This window comes from Physeter macrocephalus, chromosome 11 (assembly GCF_002837175.3).
Source record: "Physeter macrocephalus isolate SW-GA chromosome 11, ASM283717v5, whole genome shotgun sequence".
NCBI lineage: Eukaryota > Metazoa > Chordata > Mammalia > Artiodactyla > Physeteridae > Physeter > Physeter macrocephalus.
The window spans coordinates 87,431,603-87,443,276 of record NC_041224.1 but is presented as its reverse complement, the minus strand read 5'-3'; positions in this window follow the sequence as shown (position 1 = coordinate 87,443,276).

The window sequence follows — 11,674 nt, the reverse complement described above, 5'->3', positions numbered from 1 at the left end:
AACAAAACCTTGTAATCAAATTTGCTGTAGTAAAAAATAAAAATTAAGTTACAACTACGAACAAGAAGTAATGCGACATAAACTTAAAGGGCTTTTCCCTGGCACCTTCCATTCTCACTGACAACCTAGAAAACAACTTCCATTAAGACTCTGTTGCCCTAGTAACCTGATTTGGTAAAGGAGAAATGCTGCCGCCTTGTGGCCGTTTCCCACTACAGCAGCTTTAAACCCAGTGGTAATGGTCACTAAATATTCACCAAACTTTCAAGACTTTAAATCACACCTGCCCTCCAATAAAGTCCTGGGGTCGAAAATCGTCAGAATTCTAAAGAGAGCAACCTCCCAAGAAGAAAGTTTCAAGAGGTATATTGTACTCACCCTTTTTTCTTTTTATTTTGTTCGCAGGTAAGAAGGCGGCAGTGAAAATTGAGGACTCTTAAGAATTTTTAAAGACATGGAAACTCAAATTACAAAATCTATCAGCTCACAGCAGTCAGAATGGCCTTCAGCATAAATGCGGCAAGCAATAAATGCTGAAGGGATTGTGGAGAAACGCATAGCCTTGGTTCGAAGGGGGAACGTGTTCAGAGCCACTACTGAAAACACAATGGAGGTTCTTTGAAAAGGGAAACGCGGAGCTAACAGTCAATCAATCATACCTACTTCTGGGCCTATCACCTGAGAAAATGAGAATCAAATGTCACAGGCCGGCATCCTGCACTCCAGCAATATTTACCAGAGCCAACACTTGGAAGCAATGAAAAAGTTCATCAACAGAGGAATGCACCAAGAAGAAAGGGTCCACGTACACAGTGGAATATTACTCCAATAAAAAATATAAATTAAATTTAAAAAACAAACAAAAGTAAGGAGACATCAGCTTTTGTGGGTTTAACCGGGCACATTCCACTCTAATCAATAACCGAGGAACACAGCTGGCCGTAAGTTCTGTTTTCCTAGTACCAGCGTGGGGAAAGTAGAAAGGCTGCTGCCCGCTGGCCGTTACCCCAAAAGACGCTTTAAAGCCTGTGCTAAAGGTCACTTCATACAAACAAGTACTGCAGGGCTGTAAATGTAAGCTCCCCTCCCAACCTCTTGAGGGAGGTAATGGCCAAATAATTTCAAAACGTGACACACAGTTTAAGAAAACACTTTGAAGAACTAAGCTGTAATCACAGTTTGAAAAATAAAAACACATGCCTTCAAGCTCAATTTCAACGGATTATGAGATACATGCAAATTCAACCACAAAGAGGTATCAGCTCACATCACTCAGAATAACCATCAGCATGAAAACTATAAACAATAAATACTGAAGGTATTGTGGAGAAATGCATACCGTGAATTTTAAGTGGGACATAACCTGGAAAGAGCCACTAATGAGAACAGAATGGAGGTGCCTTTAAAAGGTAAACATTGAGCTACCGTATGATGCAGCAGGCCCATTCCTGGACCTGTAACCTAAGGAGACAGAATTGGAAAGACACAGGCAGGCAAATCTCCATTGCACCGTATTACAGTAGCCAAGATATGGAAGTAACCAAAACGTCCACCAACATAGGGGTGGACAAAGAAGAACTGCTACATGTAGAGATGCAATATCAGCTAGCAAAAAAAATGAAACAATACCATTTGCAGCACCGTAGATGAGTCGAGAATAATGACGCAACTTGCAGTAAGTGACAAAGAGAATGACACATATCCTATCATATCTCTTACAGGTGTTACCTAAACATTGATACCAATGAAGATATTTCCACAGAGAAAGGCAATCACAGATTCATTACACAAACTTATGGTTCACCAAATGGAAAGGTGTGAGGATTGAATACATTACGACATTGGGATTAACACAGATATACAAACAAGTGTGCAATATATAATCACCAAAGACCTATGGAATACCAAGAGCAGACTACTCAACATTGTGTCATAACCTACATGGGAAAAGGATCTGAAGAAGAATACATATATGTATATGTGTGAAAGAACCATATCTTGCACACCTTGAACAAAAAAAAACCTTGTACTCAAATTCGCTGTAATAAAAAATAAAAATTAAATTAAAACTACCAACAAGATGTAATGAGATATAAACTTAAAGGGCTTTCTCCTGGCACATTCCATTCTAATTTACAACCTAGGACACAGCTTCCATCAAAGCTCTGTTGCCCTAGTAACCTGACTTGGTAAAGGAGAAATGCTGCCGCCTTGTGGCCGTTTCCCGCAAGAGTGGCTTTAAACCCACAGCTAATGCTCACTTAACATTCACAAGGACTCAGGCCTCTCAAGGACACCGGCCCTCAAATATTGTGCTGAGTTAGGGAATGGACAAAAAAATTCAAAAGTGTCAAATTTCGTAAGAAGATAGTATGAAGAGGTAAGTTTTCCTTACTTTTAAAAATAAAAGGAAAATGGATAAAAGCTCAACCTCAGGAATTATTAGACTCATGCATATCTAATCTGCAGAAAGGTTTCAACTCACACCAGTCGACTGACCATCAGCAAAAATTGTACACACAATAAATGCTGAAGGGGTTTTAGAGAACTGTGTACCCTCTACCTGCTGGTGAGAAGTAAAGTGGTAACAGGCAATAATGAGAACAGAGAGGAGCTGCGTTTAAAAGCAAAAATTGCGCTACCATTCAATCGAGCAGGTGCACGACTGGGCCTCTCACCTAAGAAGACCAGAATCGAGGAGAGCAAAAGCTGCACTGCAGCCTTATTCACAATTGCCAAGACAGTGAGGCAACCAAAATGTCCAGCAACAGATGAATGGATAAAGAAGCGGTCCATGTACACAATGAAATAGTAGCCATTCAAAACAATGCAACACTGCTACCTGAGGCACCATAGATGAGCTTAGAGATGATCACAGAACAGGAGGTAAGTTGGAAAGCAAAAGACCTATATCCTATGATATCACTTATAGGCGTTCTCTAATAACTGACACAAATGAATATATTTCCACAGAGAAAGACACTCACAGACTTCGAAAAACAACTGTGCTTATCTAAAAGGAAAGGTGGGGGGAAGGGATAAATTAAACTTAGGGTTACCATACGTATTCAAATACATACTAAATACGTATAACTAAAACACTGACCATATAACAAGGGAGGTCTCCGGAACACTCTGTCATATTTTACCTGGGAAGAGGATCTATACACGAATAATAATACATAATGTACAACTGATCCAGATTGTCTACACCTAGGACAAACAATATTCTAATCATTACCTCGATTTTAAAAATTTTAAAAAGAAAAGAAGAAGTAATGAGACATAAACTTATGCGGCTTTCTCCTGGCACACTCCATTCTAATTTACAACCCAGGAACACGACTTCCAGAGAGGCTCTGCTGCCCTAGTACCCAGGTTTGGGAATGGAGAATAGCTGCCTTCTTGTGGCCGTTTCCCACTACAGCAGCTTTAAACCCAGTGGTAATGGTCACTAAATATTCACCAAACTTTCAAGACTGTAAATCACAGCTGCCCTCCAATAAAGTCCTGGGGTCGAAAATGGACAGAATTCAAAAGAGAGCAACCTCCCAAGAAGAGAGTTTCAAGAGGTATATTGTACTCACCCTTTTTTCTTTTTATTTTGTTCACAGGTAAGAAGGCGGCAGTGAAAATTGAGGACTCTTAGGAATTTTTAAAGACATGGAAACCCAAATTACAAAAACCTATCAGCTCACAACAGTCAGAATGGCCTTCAGCAGAAAGGCGGCAAGCAATAAATGCTGAGGGATTGTGGAGAAATGCGTAGCCTCGGTTCTAAGCGGGACGTGGTCAGAGGCACTAATGAAAACACAATGGAGGTGCTTTAAAAAGGGAAACCCGGAGCTAACAGTCAATCAATCATACCCACTTCTGGGCCTATCACCTGAGAAAATGAGTAGCAAAGGTCACAGGCCGGCAATCCTGCACTCCAGCAATATTTACCAGAGCCAACACTTGGAAGCAATGAAAAAGTTCATCAACAGAGGAATGCACAAAGAAGAAAGGGTCCACGTACACAATGGAATATTACTCCAATAAAAAATATAAATTAAATTTAAAGACCAAAGAAAACTAAGGAGACATCAGCTTTTGTGGGTTTATCCGGGCACATTCCACTCTAATTTATAACAGAGGAAAACCACTGGTCGTTAAGTTCTGTTTTCCTAGTACCAGCATGGGGAACGTAGAAAGGCTGCCGCCCTCTGGCCTTTACCTGCAAAAGCAGCTTTAAAGCCTGTGCTGGGCTTCGCTGGTGGCGCAGTGGTTGAGAGTCCGCCTGCCGATGCAGGGGACTCGGCTTCGTGCCCCGGTCCGGGGAGATCCCACTTGCCGCGGAGCGGCTGGGCCCGTGAGCCGTGGCCGCTGAGCCTGCGCGTCCGGAGCCTGTGCTCCGCAACGGGAGAGGCCACAGCAGTGAGAGGCCCGCGTTCCACAAAAAAATAAAATAAAATAAAATAAAAAACATTAAAATAAAAAGCCTGTGCTAATGGGCACTTCATACGAACAAGTACTGCGGGGCTGTAAATGAAACCTGCCTTCCAAATGTCTTGAGGGAGATAATGGCCCCAAAATTTCAAAACGTGACATATACTTTGAGAAAACACTTTGAAGAACTAAGCTGTAATCACAGTTTGAAAAAGAAAAAGCCATGCCTTCAAGCTCAATTTCAACGGATGACGAGACACATGCAAATTCAACCACACAGAGGTATCAGCTCACACCACTCAGAATAACCATCAGCATGAAACGGATAAACAATAATTGCTGAAGGTGTTGAGGAGAAACGCATACCCTGAATTTTAAGTGGGACATAACCTGGAAAGAGCCACTAATGAGAACAGAATGGAGGTGTCTTTAAAAGGTAAACAATGAGCTACCATATGATCCAGAAGACCCATTCCTGGACCTAGAACCTAAGAAGACAGAACTTGAAAGACACAGGCAGGCAAATATGCATTGCACACTATTACAATAGACAAGATATGGAAGTAACCAAAACGTCCGCCAACAGATGTGTGGACAAGGAAGCGCTGCTACATGTAGAGATGGAATATTAGATAGAGGAAAAAAATGAAACAATACCATTTGCAGCACCATAGATGAGTGTAGAAGTAATCACACAACTTGTAGTAAGTGACAAAGACAATGACACATATACTATCATATCACTTACGGTGTTACCTAAACATTGATACCAATGAAGATATTTCCACAAAGGCAGTCACAGATTCATTAAACAAACTTATGGTTCACCAGATGGAAAGGTGTGAGCATTGGATACATTAAGATGTTGGGATTAACAGAGATATACAAACACATGTGCAATATATAATCACCAAAGACCTACGCAATACCAAGAGTAGACTACTCAACATTGTGTCATAACCTACATGGGAAAAGGATCTGAAGAATAGATATATGTATATGTGTGAAAGAACCACATCTTGCACACCTTGAACAAACAAAACCTTGTAATCAAATTTGCTGTAATAAAAAATAAAAAGTGAGTTACAACTATGAACAAGAAGTAATGCGACATAAACTTAAAGGGCTCTTTCCTGTCACCTTCCATTCTCACTGACAACCTAGAAAACAACTTCCATTAAGGCTCTGTTGCCCTAGTAACCTGATTTGGTAAAGGAGAAATGCTGCCGCCTTGTGGCCGTTTCCCGCAAGAGCGGCTTTGAACCCACAGCTAATGGTCACTTAACATTCACAAGCACTCAGGGCTCTCAAGGACACCTGCCCTCAACAACGGTGCTGAGGTAGGGAATGGACAAACATTCAAAAGAGGCAAATTTCTTAAGAAGATAGTATGAAGAGGTAAGATTTCCTCACTTTTAAAAATGAAAGGAAAATGGATAACAGCTCCACCTCAGGAATTGTTAGACTCATGCATATCTAATCTACAAAAAGGTTTCAACTCACACCAGTCCACTGACCATCAGCAAAAATTGTACAAACAATAAATCCTGAGGGGGTTTTAGAGAACTGTGTACCCTCTACCTGCTGGCAAGAAGTAAAGTGGTAACAGGCAATAATGAGAACAGAGAGGAGTTGCGTTTAAAAGCAAAAATTGAGCTACCATTCAATCGAGCAGGTGCACGACTGGGCCTCTCACCTGAGAAGACCAGAATCGAGGAGAGCCGGGCTGCAAAAGCTACACTGCAGCCTTATTCACAATTGCCAAGACAGTGAAGCAACCAAAATCTCCATCGACGCATGAATGGATAAAGAAGTGGTCCATGTACACAATGAAATATTAGCCATGGAAAACAATGAAACACTGCTATGTGAGGCACCATAGAGGAGCTGGGAGATGATCACCGAACAGGAGGTACGTTGGAAAGCAAAAGACCTATACCCTAAGTAATCACTTGTAGGCGTTCTCTAATAACTGACACAAATGAATATATTTCCACAGAGAAAGACACTCACAGACTTCGAAAAACAACTATGCTTATCTAAAAGTAAAGGTAGGGGGAATGGATAAATTAAGGTTAGTGTTACCGTACGTATACAAATACATATTAAATACGTATAACTAAAAGACTGACCATATAGCAAGGGGGGTCTCTGAAACACTCTGTCATATTTTAAATGGGAAGAGCATCTGTACATGAATAAACATATATAATGTACAAATGATCCAGATTATGTACACCTAGGCAAACAATATTCTAATCATTACCCCGATTTAAAAAATTTTTTAAAAAGAAAACAAGAAGAAGTAATGAGACATAAACGTATTCAGGTTTCTCCTGGCACATTCCATTCTAATTTACAACCCAGGAACAGGACTTCCAGAAAGGTTCTGCTGCCCTAGTACTCAGATTTGGGAATGGAGAAATACTGCCTTCTTGTGGCCGTTTCCCACAACAGCAGCTTTAAACCCAGTGCTAATGGTCACTAAATATTCACCAAACTTTCAGGCCTTTAAATCACACCTGCCCTCCAAAAAAATCCTGGGGTCGAAAATCGATAGAATTCAAAAGAGAGCAACCTTCCAAGAAGACAATTTCAAGAGGTATAATGTACTCACACTTTTTTCTTTTTATTTTTTTAACAGGTAAGAAAAAGACGTAGTAAAATAATGAATTTTAGGAATTTTTAAAGACATGGAAACCCAAATTACAAAAACCTGTCAGCTCACACCAGTCAGAATGGCCTTCCACAGAAATGCTGCAAGCAATAAATGCTGAAGGGATTGTGGAGAAATGCGTAGCCTCGCTCCTGAGGAGGACGTTGTAAGAGCCACTAATGAAGACACAATGTAGGTGCTTTGAATAGGTAAACATTGAGGTAGCAGTCAATGAAGCATACCCACTGCTGGGTCTATCACGTGAGAAAATGAGAATAAAGTAGTCAGTGGCTGGCAATCCTGCACTCCAGCAATATTCACCATAGCCAACACTTCGAAGCAACGAAAATGTCCATCAAGAGAGGAATGCACCCAGAAGAAGTGGTCAATGTACACTATCGAATATTACTGCAATAAAAAATATAGTTAAAGTTAAAAAACAAACATAAGTAAGGAGACATACGCTTTTGGGGGTTTATCAGGACACATGCACTCTAATTTATAACCGAGGAACACCACTGGCCGCAAGGTCTATTTGCCTAATAACAGCGTGGGGAATGTAGAAAGGCTGCCTCCCTTTGGCCTTTACCTGCAAAAGCAATTTAAAGTCTGTGCTAATGGTCACTTCAAATGAACAAGTACTGCAAGGCTGTAAATGAAACCTGCCCTCAAAATGCCTTGAGGGAGTTAATGGCCAAAGAATGACAAAATGTGACACATACTTTACGAAAACACTTTGAAGAACTAAGCTGTAATCACAGTTTGAAAAAGGACATGTCTTAAAGCTCAATTGCAGCGGATTATGAAAGACATGAAAATTCAACCACAATGAGGTATCAGCTCACAACACTCACAATACCCATCAGCAAGAAAACTACAAACAATAAATGCTGAAGGTGTTGTGGAGAAATGCATACCCTCAACTTTAAGTGGCACGTAACCTGGAAAGAGCCACTAATGAGAACAGAATGGAGGTGCCTTTAAAATATAAACACTGAGCTTCCATATGATACAGCCAGGCCCACTCTTGGGCCTATAACACAAGAAGACAATATTGGAAAGACTTAGGCAGGCAAATGTGCATTGCAGCAGTATTACAATAGCCAAGCCATGGAGGCAACCAAGAAGTCCAACTAGATGTGAGTGGACAATGAAGAACTTGTACATGTACAGATGGAATATTAGCTAGGGAAAAAATGAAACAATGTCATTTGTGGCACCAATGATGATTCTAGAGGTAATCAGGCAAATTGTACTAAGTCAGAAAGCAAAAGACACATATCCTATAATATCACTCATAGGTGTTAGCTAAAAATTGATACCAATGAAGATACTTCCACAGAGACAGGCAATCACAGATTCATTAAAGAAACTTATGGTTCACCAAATGGAAATATGTGAGGATTCGATACATTAGGATATTGGGGTTAATAGAGATATAGAAACACATGTGAAATATATAATCACCAAAGACCTACCGAGTACCAAGAGAAGACTACTCAACATTGTGTCATAATAACCTTCATGGGAAAAGGATCCGAAGAAGAATAGGTATTATATATGCATAAAGGAACCACATCTTGCACACCTAGAAGAAACAAAACATTGTAATCATATTCGCTGTGATTAAAAAATTAAATTAAAAAAAACAAGAAGTAATGGGGCATAAACTTAAGGGGCTTTCTGCTGGCACACTGCATTCTAATTTACAACCAGAACACGACTTCCATTAAGGCTCTGTCATCACTAATAAAGCAGCTTTATAAGCAATGTTGAAGGTAGCTTAAAAGAAGTCTCACTAATTATTGATAGTAACAAGAAATCAAACAAAAGTAAAAATCTCACTGCAACAAGTATACATAGAGTACGGGTAGTAGATCAAACACTTATTAAACTTCTGTAAAGAATAAAAGACAACAGTAGTATGTTTTTTTTAAAAGAGAGGGCCCAAATAAATCAGAATGAAAGCGATGATGCTACAACAGACACCACAGAAATACAAAGTATCATAAGATACATATAGGGTAAGTCAGGGCTCAGTCTGGACAGAGCCCACTCTCCATTCCCCTGTACATGACTTACAGGAGCCTCAGGAACTGAGGAGGGGGTCCCTGATTAGAGGCACAAGATAGAATATGTTAGGCATTAACATGACTGCATTCATCTTAAATGTGCCTGAACTATATTAACACGAGCTGATTTTGTCCTGCATGTTCATCGGCACCTCTAGTAGGATCTGCAGGTCTTTGACTTCACCACCTCTACTGACAGCATTAGCTTCACCTGCTATGGAATATCTCCTATAGGATTTCTAGAACCACAAAGCATCGAAGCTTCACAGTACCCAGAGTCTGTGTGACTCCACTCAGAGTCTCAACTACACTCAGAGACTCAGAGTCTCAACACAGACTCCACTCTTGGAGGGCACACACAAAGTAGTGTGCACATTAGGACCCACGGGAAGGAGCAGTGACCCCATAGGAGAATGACCAGACCTACCTGCTAGTTTTAGAGGGTCTCCTGCAGAGGCAGGGGGTGGCTGTGGCTCACCTTGGGGACAACAACACTGGCAGCAGATGTTCTGGGAAATAATCCTCGGCGTGAGCCCTCCCAGAATCCGCAGTTAAGCCCACCAAGAGCAAGGTAGGCTCCAGTGATGGGTTGCCTCAGGCTAAACAACCAACAGGGAGGGAACCCAGCCCCATGCATTAACAGACAAGTGGATTAAACTTTTTATTAAAGTTTTATTTAATCCGAAGACAAGCGGATTAAAGCTCTGCCCAACAGAGCAACACCCAGCTCTACCCACAACCAGTCCCTCCAACAGGAAGCTTCAACAAGCCTCTAAGATAGCCTTATCCACTGGAAAGCAGACAGCAGAAGTAAGAAGAACTACAATTCTGCAGCCTGTGGAAGGAAACCCACTTTCACAGATACATAGACAAAATGAAAAGGCAGAGGACTTTATACCAGATCAAAGAACAAGATAAAACCCCAGAAAAACAACGAAATGAGGTGGATATAGGCAACCTTCCAGAAAAAGAATTTGGAATAATGATAGTGAAGATGATTCAAGAGCTTGGAAAAAGAATGGAGGCAAAGATCGAGAAGATGCAAGAAATGCTTAACAAAGACCTAGAAGAATTAAGGAACAAACACCTAGAAGAATTAAAGAACAAACAAACAGAGATGAACAATACAATAACTGAAATGAAAAATACACTAGAAGGAATCAGTAGCAGAATAACTGTGGCCAAAGAACTGATAAGTGACCTGGAAGACAGAAAGGTGGAAATCACTGTTGTGGAACAGAATAAAGAAAAAGAATGAAAATAAATGAAGACACCCTCAGACACCTCTGGGACAACATTAAACATAACAACATTCGCATTATAGGGGTCCCAGAAGGAGAAGAGAGAGAGAAAGGACTCGAGAAAATATTTGAAGAGTTTATAGTCGAAAACTTCCCTAGCATGGGAAAAGAAATAGCCACCCAATTCCAGGAAGTGCAGAGAGTCCCAGGCAGGATAAACCAAAGGAGAAAAATGCTGAGACACATAGTAATCAAATTGACAAAAATTAAAGACAAAGAAAAAGTACTGAAAGCAACAAGGGAAAAATGACAAATAACATACAAAGGAACTCCCATAAGGTTAACAGCTGATTTCTCAGCAGCAAATCTACAAGCCAGAAGGGAGTGGCATGACAAATTTAAAGTGATGAATGGGAAGAACCTACAACCAAGAGTACTCCACCCAGTAAGGATCTCATTCATATTTGATGGAGAAATCAAAAGCTTTACAGACAAGCAAAAGCTAAGAGAATTCAGCAACTCGAAACCAGCTCTACAACAAATGCTAAAGGAACTTCTCTAAGTGGGAAACACAAGAGAAGAAAACGACCCACCAAGACAAACCCATAACAATTAAGAAAATAGTAATAGGAACGTACATATAATTACCTTAAATGTGAAAGGATTAAATGCTCCAACCAAAAGACACAGGCTCACTGAATGGATACAAAAACAAGACCCATATATATGCTGTCTACCAGAGACCCATTTCAGACCTAGAGACACACAGAGGCTGTATGTGAGGGGATGGAAAAAATATATTCCATGCAAATGAAAATCAAAAGAAACCTGGAGTAGCAATACTCATATCAGATAAAATAGACTTTAAAATAAAGAATGTTACAAGAGACAAGGAAAGAGGAAATCAAAAACTAACTAGAGACAAATGACAACAAAAACACGATGATCCAAAACCTATGGGATGCAGCAAAAGCAGCTCTAAGAGGGAAGTTTATAGAAATACAAACCTACCTCAAGAAACAAAAATCTCAAACAATCTAACCTTACACCTAGAGGAACTAGAGAAAGAAGAACAAAACCCAAAGTTAGTAGAAGGAAAGAAATCATAAAGATCAGAGCAGAAATAAATGAAATAGAAACAAAACAATAGCAAAGATCAATAAAACTAAAAGCTGGTTCTTTGAGAAGATAAAAAAATGATAAACCTTTAGCCAGACTCAAGAAAAAGAGGGAGAGGACTCAAATCAATATAATTAGAAATGAAAAAGGAGAAGTTA